The sequence below is a fragment of the Apteryx mantelli genome, chromosome 3, assembly GCF_036417845.1.
Source record: "Apteryx mantelli isolate bAptMan1 chromosome 3, bAptMan1.hap1, whole genome shotgun sequence".
NCBI classification, from domain to species: Eukaryota; Metazoa; Chordata; class Aves; order Apterygiformes; family Apterygidae; genus Apteryx; species Apteryx mantelli.
Genome location: NC_089980.1, coordinates 123,108,877 through 123,125,263, shown reverse-complemented (window position 1 = coordinate 123,125,263; position 16,387 = coordinate 123,108,877). Strand labels below are relative to the sequence as shown.

At 43.2% G+C, this 16,387-nt stretch overlaps 1 protein-coding gene across 1 annotated transcript in view; it reads right to left on the bottom strand.

Moving 5' to 3' along the window:
• Positions 1-16,387, bottom strand: part of HPCAL1 (hippocalcin like 1) — a 74,485-nt gene that overhangs the window by 41,777 nt on the left and 16,321 nt on the right. The window contains exon 2 of the mRNA XM_067294287.1: positions 15,452-15,498. The gene's annotated coding sequence lies outside the window, so the exon portion shown is untranslated. The remainder of the gene's footprint in view (positions 1-15,451; positions 15,499-16,387) is intronic.

The following is a 16,387-nucleotide window of genomic DNA, read 5'->3' as shown; positions in this document are numbered from 1 at the left end:
ATTGCATTTCCTTTTATATCTACAGTCCCTATGCTCCACATTCTTCCATAAAAATCCATTGCTAGGCTATGGTAGCCAATGTTGTTTCATATTGCAGTAACTATGTGCAAAGCACGCTAGCTTTGCCACAGCTCACTTCAACAGGGACAGTCTTAAATTTATCAGTTTAAAAAAAACCCTGTAGCAACCCATGTCATTGAGGGACTCTTCCTTATTCCCCCATGATTTGAGAAGGATGAACAGAACAGCTCTGCACAGAACTCCGTTATGAAGGAATATTTAATTTACTATGGAAAAGAAACATTCTGCTGAGAGTGTAAAACAAAACAAATCATATGGCACCACAGAGGTAAATTCACTTCAGAGAAGGCACCTAGCCCAAGGAAATCACTTTTCTTCAAAAAAAAGTTAAGTCTACCAAGTCCTCCTGATAAACCAATCTTGCTGAAAGTAATTATGGAGAAGTTTTCCTCGTTGGCTCAGCATCTGTGCCAGCAGCGCTCAGGGACCCAACGTGGGTCACTGCTCCTTAGTAGAAGCTTTCTGCAGACATAATAAACTTACCCCTGCAAATCTAATCCCCATTATACTCTCTTTGTTATAGCTATGTAATGCTAAGAGTGTGGAAAGCTCAGACTCCTGGGGTAAGCAAGGAAACTTGACCGTGCAGCTGTTCCAGCTTCTAATAGCTGCTGGCTTTGTACGTATTGGAGATGCCTTCTTCAGATATGAAGTGTTTGCAGTTCCTCCATTACGAGAGAAAAAGGAGCTAAAAAAAAAAAGTAGAAAGCAACTGTGATTTAAAGAATTCTCTGATCTGTGCTACAGCTAAACTTGCATGCAAACACATTCGCATTTCATGGACAAGCAACAGTGATAGAAGAAGAATGAAGTAAACAGCCGTTTGCCAAATATATCTTTCTAAAACAGTTTGTCAGAAAATGGCAAGTTTGGCGGAGTGAAGCAATAGGAAAGAACAGACATTCTCAAAGCGTCAAGTTTTTATTTACAGAAGATGAACAAGAAAAAAAAAACAACAACTTGCAGATGGCCTGTCTCGGAGTGGCTCCGATAAAAGCCTCTTCAGTGACTCAGGGCCAGCTACACTCCATTTCAGCAAATGCTTCTGCCTGTGCAAATGCACAGCCTGCAGAAGCATTAACAGTAATTAACAAAAGCCAACTGTAGTGATAAGCCAGACTACTGTAAAACAAATATGTGCTGCAGTGAGGCAGATTTTTTTCTTCCATTCACTTTTCAATTGACTAACACAGGGCGCACCTTACAGAGACAATTTCAGAGCATTTCACAAACATCTCCCCGCTTGACTGATGCCACTGACTCCCAGCATCATTCATCCCAGCAGTTCTCTCAGATGGCACCAAGGACCTCATGTGAGGCCACCATGCAGAAACCCGCTCTTCCAAGTTGCCAACTAGCTGGCAAAAGTGCGGCCCTGGGAATTTGCTGTGATCTCACATGCAGACACAGAAAGAGTTAATTTGAGAATAATCAATCTAGTTCAATACCTCACAACTCAAAGAACTTCTACAAGAATTTCTGCACCAGTACTCCTGTTTGGCCTACCACATATATTTTTAAATGTTATGTAACCTTGACTTAAAAGCCTCCAGAAGACAGAGAATCTGCCACAGCTTGAAACAATTTGCTCCAAAAAGTACTTTTCCTTTACCATTAATCAGGCACACACAGTATAGCTTTTTGGAGAAAGGTGGAATAGGGGAATGTGAGTGTTTTGTGTCATCTCTCTCTTCATACCATATAGAGCTCAGAACACACTTGTGCAGCTCCCTTGAAGATTAGTTGGCTCATTCAGACAGACAGGGGTAGACCCTTAAGAGGGTTAAGTGATTTGGGGCAAGATGATCATCCGTCTCCTCTCTGTCCACAGTTAACTGTTCCCTATCCCTTGCCTATGCTATGGCTGAGCTTTCTCAAGAGATCAAAAGAAACTGAGGACTAGGGTCTTTTGAAAAAGGAGAAGGGACCCTGCTTTCTGCAGGAACAGCCTCCTTCCAGCACAGCCGGGAGCATCCCCACCGACCTGCTCCCTCAGCTTCCAAGTGTTTTAAGAAAGTTTGCACAAATGGAGTTGATAACATCGATGTTCCTGCCACATGAACATGCCATTTTTTTTTTCCATTTTGCATATTCCAGCTAAAGCTCAGCAATTCAAACAGCAGGGAAATCAACCAAAAAAGCCTTGTGGTAAGCTAATAAATCGTATCGTGTATCTACACTCAGATGGTTGTAGAGAGCATGACAAACTTGAAAAACAGCCTGCAAATTTCTAAAATGAAATGGTTCTTGGTGTTACAAAGGTCAGCCATCTGTTCAAATGTTCATGTTATATTTAACCCAACCTCTCTTCTTGCATTTCCTCTCCAGACTCAAATGTACTCCCCAGGAATGCTTAAATCACAGTAGTTAGACAGCTTTCTTCTTCCACAGAATACTACCCACAGGAAACCCATTTTTGGTTATGATAGACTAAGGAAGCAAAGGACAATTCCAAAGAGATGAAACTACCCGCACATTATCCAAGTCTCACAAGACAGCCAAAACCTGCAGAGAGCTAGGATTTCAGATGATATTAGGAAGACAACTCATCAGATTCTGAAACCTGCATTCAATGCCCCATATTTCGTAGAAGGTCCCCAGTATGCTCATTACCTATCCTTTCCAACTTCTGTTAAGTCTAGGAGCTTTGCAGGGCTCCTGCAAAAACTAGAGAGCATTACAACATTCAACTTCAAACTGTCATTTCATGACATGGAGGGCTTCAAAATGAAATATGGGTGGTCATAATGGAATTCACATACACTTCAATGCAATTGTTTGCTTAAAATCAATCTGGAATTACTCAGCAAGCAAGATTAAGGTGGGGAAGCTATAAACCTAGGCTTATAGGAGATCAAAGCTGAATTAAGACAGTAGTTTCCCCATTGTTAAAGGTTCAAATTACTTTCTTCTTCACACCATCTGACATTATCATTTCCATGGTAAACTCTCGTTATATCCACTTCCACTTTCCAGCATAACAAAGTCCAGTCTCAGTTGAGCATATCTAGACATGATGGCATCATAAATGATACCTACAGCAATACCACAAGAACATCATAGTTCACTTCAGGAAGTCTGTGGGAGACCTCCTGCCCATTCCCAGCCAGTATTATGCAAGAAGTAATGAAGGCAGCAGGACCTGTCCTGAGCTGTTTGGCAGACAGCTGAGATAAGTAGGCTTCCCCCCCCCCCCCCCCCCTTTAAGCAACATCCCGAAGACAGGCTGTACTGGACACACTCTGCTATTTCTGGGAGGCCCTCACTTGGTCGATTCAAAGCCAATTTCCATTGAAGTGCTCTGTGTCTTCCTCTGACAGACGATGCCCTGGGGACTAGAAGGCATCATGTGCCATCATGCGTGTAGGCCCAGGAAGGTAACCTGGCTTCCCAGTGCTCCAGCTGCTCCCCCCTGGGAAAAGAGCACTTGCTTATCTTTTAATATATGTGCCAGGAATCCCAGCTGAGATGTTATAACAGCAGGATCACCAAAACACCTAATGATTCAGAGCTACCGTCATGCATTTCACTTAGAGAATTTGACTAAAAAAGAAAATGATCTCTGCTGTTCAGCATCCTTTCACACTCAGGGTTATTCTGTCCTCTCCTCTGTTCCTTGTAATAAAAGGAAAAAATAAAAGGATGACGTGTTCTGATAAATCTTAAGGAGTGGGGGAGAGGAGGAGGGGTGGAGAGACAGAGACAAAACACTATTTTCAAGACAAGCCCAAGCCTGGACAGGGGAAAAAGAACAAGTTAGTGCAAGACGTGAATGTGGGCAGCTGATAAAGGGGTGTGCGAATGAACAGCCCTCTGCAACCTGCAAATTGTCCTGAAATGCCTCTTCAAGGAATTGGCCAAGGCACTTCAGAGCACAGGTAGCCCATGTTCATCAGGGTCTCTCTGGCACTAAGAAAGAGGCAGTTCATTCATCGTAACGCCTCCCATTTTAGGTTGTGAATGATGGCTTCAAAGGAAACAAGGCAACATGCTGTTTTACTGTTTATCATTTTAAAACAGCAGGAGTTGGAACATCCAAGAGGTTTTGATGGAGATATTTGGACACAATTCTGCATAACAGAGACATTGCACAGAACTCCCTAATGGTTTAAGCACATCCGAGCTTGGAAGGAGAAAAGTGTGCCCATGCTGGCTTGAAAACCCATCTAGAAACAACACATGAATACTTGGTATTGCAGGTGGCTTAATTCAGGGGAATTATGATAAACGAATTATCTAGAAACGTTGCCATCCATCATTTCTAACACCTTCAACTTAAAACCTAGCAAAAGCATAGTATTCTGACCTTTGGAATGAATATAAAAGCACGGCTACAGCACCAAAACAAACTATTTCCCTGTTTTAAAAAGTCAATAGGACCTGTATAATTTGAAGAATTGTAGCCTAAGGGAATCTGTTTCACTGCAAAACTGTTTAGGCAGCTGCCATTAGTTTAAAAGCCCATTTTTGTTTAATGACTGCAGTTTCACATTCTCCCAGTGCTATGCATCATAACTGCCATCCCTAAACCTTAGATTTATGAAAAGACCCAGTCACATCATTGTACTCAAGGGTGGGTTGGCATTTCCATTATTAAACTACTTCTTACAGCAAGAGGAAGACTAGGGAAAATGTGGGCCCTTTGCTGAATGGGGTGGGTGCCCTGGTGACGAAGGATGCAGAGAAGGCAGAGTTACTGAATGCCTTCTTTGCTTCAGTCTTTACTGCTCAGGCCAACCCTCAGGAACCCCAGACCCTGGAGGCAAGAGAGAAAGTCTGGAGAAAGGAAGACTTTCCCTTGGTGGAGGAGGAGTGGGTTAGAGATCATTTAAGCAAACTTGACACCCACAAATCCATGGGCCCCAATGGGACACACCCACGAGTGCTGAGGGAGCTGGTGGATGTCATTGCTAAGCCACTCTCCATCATCTTTGAAAGGTCATGGAGAACAGGAGAGGTGCCTGAAGACTGGAAGAAAGCCAATGTCACCGCAGTCTTCCAAAAGGGCAAGAAGGAGGACCCAGGGAACTACAGGCCAGTCAGCCTCACCTGCATCCCTGGAAAGGTGATGCAGCAGCTCATCCTGGAGGCCATCTCCAAGCATGTGGAGGACAAGAAGGTGATCAGGAGTAGTCAGCATGGCTTCACCAAGGGGAAATCATGCTTAACCAATCTGATAGCCTTCTCTGATGGAATGACTGGCTGGGTAGATGAGGGGAGAGCAGTGGATGTTGTCTCCCTTGACTTGAGGAAGGCTTTTGACACTGTCTCCCATAACATCCTCATAGGTGAGCTCAGGAAGTGTGGGTTAGATGAGTGGACAGTGAGGTGGCTTGAGAACTGGCTGAATGGCAGAGCTCAGAGGGTTGTGATCAGCAGTGAAGAGTCTAGTTGGAGGCCTGTAGCTAGCGGTGTCCCCCAGGGGTCAGTACTGGGTCCAGTCTTGTTCAACTTCTTCATCAATGACCTGGATGAAGGGACAGAGTGCACCCTCAGCCTCCAAGTTTGCTGACGATACAAAACTGGGAGGAGTGGTGGATACACGAGAGGGCTGTGCTGCTGTTCAGAGAGACCTGGACAGGCTGGAGAGGTGGGCGGAGAGGAACCTCCTGAAGTTCAACAAAGGCAAGTGCAGGGTCCTGCACCTGGGGAGGAATAACCCCATGCACCAGTACAGGTTGGGGGTTGACCTGCTGGAAAGCAGCTCTGCGGAGAAGGACCTGGGAGTCCTGGTGGACACCAAGTTAAGCATGAGGCAGCAATGTGCCCTTGTGGCCAAGAAGGCCAATGGTATCCTGGGCTGCATCAGGAAGAGTGTTGCCAGCAGGTCGAGGGAGGTGATTCTCCCCCTCTACTCAGCCCTGGTGAGGCCACATCTGCAGTACTGCGTCCAGTTCTGGGCTCCCCAGTACAAGAGGGATGTGGCACTACTGGAGCAAGTCCAGCGAAGGGCCACAAAGATGATTAGGGGACTGGAGCATCTCTCTTATGAGGAAAGGCTGAGAGAGCTGGGCCTGTTTAGCGTGGAGAAGAGAAGGCTGAGAGGAGATCTTATTAACGTGTACAAGTATCTGAAGGGAGGGTGTCGAGAGGATGGGACCAGACTCTTTTCAGTGGTGCTGAGCGACAGGACGCGAGGCAACGGGCACAAACTGAAACACAGACAGTTCCATCTTAACATGAGGAAAAACTTTTTCACTGTGAGGGTGACAGAGCCCTGGCACAGGTTGCCCAGAGAGGTGGTGGAGTCTCCTTCTCTGGAGATATTCAAAACCCACCTGGACGCGATCCTGTGCAATATGCTCTAGGTGACCCTGCTTGAGCAGGGGCGTTGGACTAGATGATCTCCAGAGCTCCCTTCCAACCTCAGCGATTCTGTGATTCTGTGATTCTGTTTTGACTTGTGTGTATGCACAATAAACCCTGGATCCCACTGCGACATGGAGGCATTGATCGTCCCACAGAGGTGGACATTGCCGTGCTCACGCCGTGCTGCAGGGCTCCAGGGACCCCGGGCAGAGCCACTGCAGCCACCGACCGGGGGGTCACATAGAAACAGCGGGAGAACCTGACTGCTTAGAAAACTGAACTCTTCTCCTTAGAGACCAAACATATGATTTTTAAAAGCACACTGATTCAAGAGGACAATCTGAAGTAATTTCTAAGGTACTTGACAAAATTTAACATTCAGTAGCTTCCTGCTTTGAAGCATCTTCTGTATTTTCCATCATCTCTCAATCCTCAATTCAGGTGCCATTTTGCAGGTAAATTATCTCCCGAGTATAGTGGTGAACAGGGACAATTCAATTCTCTTACCTGAGAATCCAAGTAAGGAGCAGAGCTTGTCAAATATATTTGGTCAAACTTAAAAAAAAAAAAAAAATCCCAAACCAAAACCCAAGGAAAACTGAAGGAAAAAGCTCTTTTCCTCAAATTCAACATATTTAAAAAACATATGCAAGCCTCAATGAAGGTAATCACAGTATATTCTGAAACTAATCTGTTCAAGGTTTTGAATCCCGAAGTTCTGTATTTTCACACTCTTATATAAACATATTAATCGTAGTACTTGTTGCAGTTAGAATATTATATTATAAATCAGAGAGAAGATTTTTTTGACCTAGAAAAAGACTTAAAAACAAATTAGCTTAATGCTTCCAATATAAATAATTAAAACACAGTAATTCAGTCATTCTGACATGTAGGTAGTAATGGTACCTAACAAAAAAATGAAACATGACACACGCTCCTTAATACGTGCCTTAATACCGACAGGTCATGAAGTAATCTATTGATGATAAATCCCCTAAAATGAAATTTCCTCCACAAATTATAAAAACTCTCATTTTTCTAAACAGGTTTTTCTGATATCTTATTGAAGAAAATGTCAAGTTATTTTCTCCCCCCAATTAGATGAAGATCAAACTCAAATTTTTTTGTGAAATGAAAATTCCACATTTTAATCCACTTCAGATTCACTGCATTTTGTGACCATGCTCCATTTGCTCAGAGAATCAGGATAAAGGCAATTAATTCTCATGCATCAGGGTGCAAGACAGACACCCAGAAAGCATCTAGAAATGAAAATTTCTCCCACCTCTTCTGTGACAAAGCAGAAACACAGATATTGTCTAGAAACTACATTTTAGTTCTCTTCCAACTCTCTAATCCCAGTGTTTCATCCTTGACAACAACAACAAAATCTAGAAAAAGAGATGGACAACCATATTTGTTTTCCCTGTCAATCCAGAGTGGTTTCCCAAAATGGAGCAAGCGTAAGGTATTGACACACTGATACAGCCACATCCACAGTAGCAATCGTACCAGTACCGACAGCTAACTTGGAAAAAGGCAAAGCCAATCCCTCAACTGAAGTAGTTATAGCCAGGAAAACTTTCAAAAATAGGTTAGGATTTTGACTGCTAAGAAACAAGATTTCTTGGTAACCCATCGACAGTATTTATAAATCCCAAATGCTCAGGGAAAAGGAAACAAAGCTGCCCAGCTTAACCCACACGCTCTTATCTCATGCAAAGAAACGCAGTCTGTATAAAGGCATAACCAATTTGCACCCGACAAACAATGAGCTGGATTTCACCAGAAGCTCCTGCAGGAGAATAGAGATGCATGGATCCAACTGCAAATGTAGATGAAATGCTTGGTCTTCAGAAAACAAAACAAAACCAAAGCAAACTGTTTACAAGGCAACAGAGTCCAAGCCCCCGGCTGCAGCAGGAATGCTGAGACCTTTAAGTCTGTGCACAGCTAGCTGGTTGAATGGCTAACTTTGCACCCCTTTTTTGTACTTGCATTTAATGTGCATTTTAACTGTTTTTAAATGTTTCAAAAGCAATGAAGGGGGTTTTGCTGTTCTTTTTAAAGAGACAATGCATTAGACAGGTCAAAACCTCAGGATATGATGGTTGGTGGTGGTTTTTTTTTTAGTCTTTACTTCAAAAAAGCTTTCAATTAATGTTTGGAACTTGGGGACATTTTTTTCTTGCCTTCAAGCCTGGCACTTCCGAAACCCAGCACACATCCCAAGTCAAAATCATTCACAGGTTTTATTATGGCAAAATTGACAATTTATGTTCATCTACCCTGAATCACATAACAGAGACCAGATTTCATCAAATGATTTCTGGACCTAATTCAACAGCTTGTGGTTAGCAGGGAATAGGACTGAAAGGCTTTAGAAAAAGCCAGCTGCAGCACTACACTGGGAGATGTACAGCAACTTCACAAGCTACAACTACTAAACTTACCGTATAATGGAAATGCTGCATGGCCCATGCTTAACTTTGGAGTCCCGCAGCCACTAGGGGTGATTTTTTTTTTTCCCCTGTATAAAGCAGACCACAAGAAGTAAATGAAAAGATAGACACTTCTGTATACCGAGTAATGAAGGGAAAGCCGTAATGCTCATTATTAAATGGAGGATGGAAGGAGCTGGAAATGGGAGCTGGAAGTGCTTATTTTGATTTTTTTAAATGGGCTGAGGTCCATATTTATGTGTGTTTATACTCACAGATGCGGGAACCAGACTAGAGACAGCCCTGTTCGGGAGCATAGCGGCTTGATTTTCAGTGGTGACTTCTCACCGGTTCTCCAAGCTCTGAGACCCTTTGCAAAGCAGACTAATTTTAATCCACTTCAGTGTGTAAATATTATCCACATTTCAGGAAAACTCTGCCTGACTTATTGCCTTCTCCTTACAGTAAAAGCTATGCTTTCTCCCCCATCTGAAAAGGCGGCAGTCCCCGCGTGTTGTGCGCGATGCTCAGGGCGCCCTGCAGCTGGTCTCACCCGCAGCTTCACCCACCGTGGTCCCACACAGCACCAGCCGGACCGATGCGCGGTTTGCAGATAGCTCTTTTGGCACTTCTCGGGCTGACCTCAGCGCCGCGGCATACACCTAGTTTTGCTTTATAGGAGCTACAAGTCATTGCAGGGTGACCAACAAGAGAGGAGCAAACCCTTACAAAATTCTGGTGTTTCTCACGAAGAGGAGCAGGGCTGGTCTGAGAGCCACGGAGGGCCGGGGAAGAGCTTAACCTGAAGCATTCCCCAACAGGAAGAAAGTTCCTGACCATAAGCCAAAACACATTTGTATTTTATTCCAAAGATGGCCAACATCATCGAGGTGACACAGAAATTAAAAGTTTAATGACTCACTGTAGAGGAAGGAAAAAAAAAAGCAGCGTGGAGCTCACGACTAATCTTTGCAGCTCTTGGTATGGAGAGGATTTGTACAGCCATGCTGATTTTTTTATAAAAATAGTAAATCGTATTACCCCCATGCTGCAAGACCAAAGATTCGCAATGATACCTTAATACAGATTAAATAAAAATAACACTACCTTAGTCAATCTGAGGATGATAATGCTTTGTAATCCTGCACTATTAAAGGATGAACATTTGCATAGCAGTGAATCAAAATGAGATACTTGCACTAGCTTACGCTTCTTTTTTTATGCTGTATAACAACATTTATACAAGATGTAGAAGACAGGTGGTGTTTGCAGGAGGTACAGTACACAAAGGGAAAAATAACACTGTCTATAATAGAATAAGCCAAACCCTGGACCTCCCTATCCTCCACTTCTGTAATCTTGACTAGTAACTGATATTTTTAAGAGCAAGACTCCTTTTAAATTTTCCCAAACAAGGTAAAGTACTGACTCTAAAAAGCCTGAAATTTTAGAAGCCCTTGTACACTGGGCAATCACAAAGCTGGTGTGCATTCAGACAGAAGAGTCATTCATAAAAACAAAAACAGATGAACAGCAGTGTTGCACACCCATTCTGCTTTTTCCTAAAAATCCTTGAACAAGCAAACAGCATATACAGAAAATAAATTGACAATACAGCATAAAAACGCCTCAATAGTGAAAATCCTAATAGAACCTATTTCTAAGAGTAATGAAGAAGAAAGGAAAGAATCAAATATAAATTTAAAAAGCTGGGTATAGGAAAAGAAGATAAAAGATAAGCTTTGATTAGCGATACATGGTCTCAAACATAATAAATAGTTCTTCATTTTTTTGTTATATGAGCTACTCATACGAGGTACTTCATTTGGCATCGTGCTCCCCATTGCTTCTTTTATAAGACATGTTTTTCAGTTCATTGCACTTTATTTTTCCTGCTGCGGTATATTTGCACGTATAGCAGACATGTGGCCCTCACAGTTTTTTTCAGAGGATTTTATCAGACTATGGGGAAAGGTAACACCAAAAGGCAAAGCCAATGAAACTTCTCCCTTTCAACACCTGAAAGGGGGGAACCAAAATGTAGCATTACAGGTAGCTCACACCATGCGAATTAACTCAAACTACTTTCCTCCCTAGGCGGGTGGGGGGACGTCGCAAGTGGTCATGTCGCCTGCTCCCAAGGGACACATATGCAGCGACAGAGGGAGCAGCCACAAACACCTTCCAGTGACGACTGGGCTTCCCTGGCTTCATTCAGGCAAACTCCAGGGACTTTGGGCAAATCGAGGCACACATTTGGTTTCTCGCATCCTTGCGGAAAGCCACTTATGGCCCGGAGCGGTGCTCCGGCTGCACAGGCAAGCTGGTAGCACAGCGTCGCCCTGGCAGGGGAGGCCCCAGGACCACAGCGAGGGGCCACCTCACCCCAAAATGTGCCCCCGAGCCCAGTCCCTCCAGTGACAGTGGAGAGAGGCTCTCCTCTCCCTGCAGTTCGGATCACCCGAATTTAAGCTTGTTCCCTGTGCAAGCGCCTCCGGAGGCACCTCCCTCTCCACTGACTATTGGGGGTCCTGGGATGACCTGGCTCCTATCAGAGGTGCCAAAGAGCCAACGTTGGGCACTACAAACAAAATTTACCTGAATCCCCTCATCCCTCCTGGATTTGGGGGGCGGCAGGTGGGGGGCACAAATGAGAACCAGGAGTTACACTGCAGAGAGGAAAACAATATTTGAATCCTCAAACCAGGGAGTTTTCTATGGCTGTAGAGCAGAAGATGCCCAGGCTGAAACCTGGGAGAGACCCAACCAGCTGAACAGCGCTGCTGAGCTTTATTTTATTATTATATCCCTGTGGTTTATTTTTCCTCCCTGCAGAGCCCAGATGCTCCCAGGGACGGCAAGCCCACAGGAGTTCAGGGATGGGGCCACAGACGGGAAGCAGTGACACCCAGGCGATGGAGGACGTCAGCGTGACAGAGGTCTGACATGCTGATAGCAGAGGTGGAAACCCAGCAAGGATACGGCAAGCTGCAATGCACAGCCGGCTGCTGAGGCAGTGCGAGGAGGTGCAAACACGGCACGCGACTCCATTGCAAGCGCAGGAGTATTTCTGAAAACCTCCAAGCACCAACTACAACAGCATTTACTAATTTCTGTTACAAGCCACAGGTAGTCCTGAGGCATCTTTGCAAGTTATTAAAAAATAGCCCCAAACCTCTAATACTTCATATGACCTCCTCCTCCTTACAGCTGCCTTTCCTTGAAAATAAAGGTTGAAGATGTTTCAGTTCAGTTTTCAGTTTAGAAAAAAATGTCTCTCAAAATAAGTTTGATAGGACAAGTCCTTCAGTCATTGGTTGCATAAACTTTTAATTTTCTATTTCAAAATTCAAGGATTCGGTTTCCTAGCTCTACGTTCCACTGCTGAATCAGAAGTCTTCATACAATCCAGAGCGCAAACAGCCCGGTTTAGCCAGAGCTCCGCTTACGTGCAAACAATAGGCAGTTTCTGCTATTATTCACTACATATTTACAGCCACCTGTCCTTCACCTCTTACGGTGCCGATCCGCTTGCTCTCAGCTACACTATACAGCCACCTCCTCAGATACTTATCCCCACGTGCACCTTGCGGAAATCTCCTCCAAAGCCACTTTCTTCAGTGCTCCAGAGCTGAATATGAACTCCCAAACCCAACTTCTGCTGGTGGGGCATCAGAGAACCCTAAGCCACACACAGGCTTTCCACACTATTGCTAAAAGGTTTTGGTGCCTCTCCTTGTCCCACATCCGTCTCTGTTCCCCATTTACTGTAACATTTTATGGCAACATGTAACTTTTGTTATTGACTCTGTGCCCCTGTGTTGAAAGATACTTGTATAAAGGCTACACCAACATCACTGCGGTGACACCACTGCCCTGAAATCTAAGCCATCACCTGTCTTCTGCACGTTCTTCAAGGCTAAGGCAGAAAATCCTGGGACCAAAATTACATTCCCTCCCACTATGCACAGACATCGCTCCACAGCCTTCTGACACAAAGCTGCACCAACACCACGGTTGAGCTGTGCTCAAGGTAGCGGAAAGAGTCCAGGGATGAGGAACAGGAGATCCCAATGCTGATGCCGATTTGGCTGTCCTGTTCATGGAGGCCCTAATTCAGGTGAATACATGGTCAGAGCCTGGTCCTTCAGTCTCCGCTGGCTGGGGAGTGACAAGCATGCCTGTGCCCAGAGCGATTTATCTGCTTATAGGCAGAAACATAGCTAAGTATCTTGCTCAGTCAGAGCCTGCGGTACCCTACCAGAAAAGCTCTTAATGTGTGTTCCCACGCCCCCCCAGACTGGGACCATTGCCTTTTCCATTTGACCATACAGCTGAATACGATGAAGCACTTCAGGCTTCATAAAGCACACCAGTGTGTGCAGAGTGCCGAGTTACTGCTGTCAGATACCATCAATTCCAAGTATGCTCGATTTGGGTAAAATTCAACATACTTTCAAGCACTTCCATAATTTTTATGATGCCATACTTTGTTCTGAAGCTACCCCACGTGCCATCAACGACACACTTCATTTTGAAAAATGCTCAAACGACTCAGCCCTGGTCTACTTTCAGGTCTTTCTTTTACAATATGCCGAACAGGAACTGACACAGCAAGACCACCATAAGCCTTCATATGGAAACCGTATGCATTATACAAGTACCTTAATACTAGTATGGATCATTTAAACCCCCAAACTGGAATAAGCCATCTGTATTTGAAAGACAAGGAGAAACAGGGAGCATTAAAGTAGCAAAAACATGATGTATAAACACCTCTAAATCCTGTTCGCAAAAGCACCTCAGGAGCCCAAGTCTTGCTTAAAGACCAGAGGACTTTTGTGGTTTTGCAAATACCACCTGACGGCACTATGCAGGAGAAAAAAAAAAAAACAGTAAATATAGCAAGTGCATATATTTTGGAGTATTAATAAGTTTTCCACTTATAGCCTATTCAGATGTTATCTGAAACAACAAGAAAATCCAATCGTACATACAATTTAAACTGACAGTTTTAAATTGCCTGGCCTTTAAACATACAACATTACAGTCACCAATCCCATACTCCACTCTGCCCTGAGGAAGAGAGAGTTTGATTCATCTTTCAACATCTCAAAAAGATCAACTGATGATTCAAGTCCCAATATAGCAATTATCAGTACAAATAGCGTTCAGGTTTATTACAAAGATTCATGGTAGCTGCAGGGGTTGGGGGGAGAGAAGAGGTTCATAAGCTATTACTCACAGGAACAGTTGCAAAAGGAACGAGGGATTCATGATTTGGCCCTATAAGATACACGTTTTATGAATACACTTCTCAGTCGGAAGGACCGGCTGCCTACATCTATTGCACCTATCAGTGCAAATTCTAGCAGGGCTGATTTAGTTCCCCTTATATAGAAAACACAAATAACAGAGTTTATTAGATAAGGGAATTTTGTTGATGGAAAAATGTAATTGATAACAAACACATTTAAGAGGCATCAAATAAGAGCAACCTTTTCTGACCAAGATGAACATGTACTTTAAGTGGACACAAGCACAGTATAACATACCAATCCCAACATCCTTCTCCACCCCAAAAAGGAAGTGAACACAGTTACATTTTAGCTGTGCACAGTATGGATACTTTGCATTAACCTGGGATCAAAAGGCACCTTATCTATGGAAAATACATTATCTGAAGATGGAAAAGTCCATTAAAGGCTTTGGGCATTGAACTATGGTTCATTAGTCAGTCTGAACACACAAGAGCTCTAATAGCTTGTATCCTGTGCACTAGGGAAATGCAACTAAAGAATAAACTTCCTGAGCAATTAATGTGTAATGATATAATTTTGTTAATCTCATTGGAAAGAATATAGAAAGAGGAAACAGAGTACATATTTATCTAGAAACAGCAACAACAAACTGCAAAGGGTACCACAGAGCAGATTCCTAGTTCGTACGCCCTGGAAGAGACCGACTCCACCAGAGGAAGGGAAACTATACTGATTTATATCAGTTCAAGAAGTAGGTCTCTGGCTATAACACAATAACATTAGCATTTTTGAATGAATCTTATTTTTCTGCAACTCTTCACTACTTTAACATTTAGTCTACTTACAATTAAGAAGCCAGTAAAGCACATACATATGAAATAAATTAAAGTTTGGGGTATAGGCAGGAGCCAAATCAGCTGCACACAGCAGAGATTAGAGGGAGTTATCCAGTTCCATTCCATTAGATTAAAACAGAAGGTCAGTTTTTTTCCTAAGAAGGTTGTTCTCTGAAATGGAAAAAGCTTTGCCCCACTGGACAGTGTAGGCTTTTAGTACAAAACACAGCGTAATCTGTACAGACTTTCCCTACTGAAGTCAAATGTTTAAAAAAATATATGTAATATTTATTTAACTAATCAAGTCTCAGGAAATTCATTCTGGTGCAAAAGTAAAGCTTAACATTTTGATGCCAAACCCCTATTCAAAGATGTAGCTAGCTCTAAAATTAAAATGTACCATAAGCTCAGCAAACGGTGAACTTCTGCACCAGCTGCAGAATAAATGTTGACATTTATATTTTCTATTATACTAATTTAAAGAGCACCATGAATGGAGTAGGATTCGGAAAGTACTCACCACCTATCTTGGAACCTCTTCAGAGAAAGTCCACAGGGCTCAATTACCTGAAGGAGAAAACACAAAACAAACATGCTTTACAGTACAGTTTTCTTTGAAGTGACAACCTTCCCACTTCTCAGCCTCCCCTCTACAAACCAATTTTCCCAATTGGAAAATAAACTAGAATTTCTCTGAACACGCAAAAACCCTGGTTCTGGTTCTTACTCTAAACTAAACAACAATTGCAGCTTTGTTGCCTATTTTTGCATTTTATTATTTATCCTGAAATAGAAAACAGCTCACATCTTGAAAAATGCACAGATTGTTCTTGAGTTTGGATAGCAAATTCTTACAGCATTCAAAAAATCTACCAAAACCATTCTTCCTGCTTAACATCTTCCTTTAAAATTCATCTCTCAGAATAGGCAAGAACCAACTTCAGATTACATTAAAACACCACAGTGGAAAGGTTTGTTTGGCTTATACCTCAAGTTATTAATATGCCGAGATCTAAAAACAGGAGAAAAGAAAGGAACTGAAATAGGAGGAAGCCAATTTGAAGATTGCTGGAGCCATTAAACACTGCTCTGAAAGGATAGAAATCACTTCTCTTTCAGATTGAGTATTCTTCTTCAATAAGCAGAGTATAATAATTTGCATCCCTTCAGCATCTGCCAGCTACGAATCCTGACGGTTCATCAGTGCTTACGGAATCAGAGACAAGAGCACCAGAAATAGTTCACCTGCTCCTGCAATTCGTAATCTCTGAAAGTCTATGGATTAGAAAATCAAAAACAAGTGACTTGCTCCTATTCCCACCTCCCACAGAGCCCCACGGCAGACAGAGCTATATGCAATTTCTCCAACTGCAGCAGTACAGCACAGATACAGAAGGCCGGGAAGCACCAGTCCAGCCCATCCTGCTGCCTATGGATCTGCTGCACCCAAATCCCT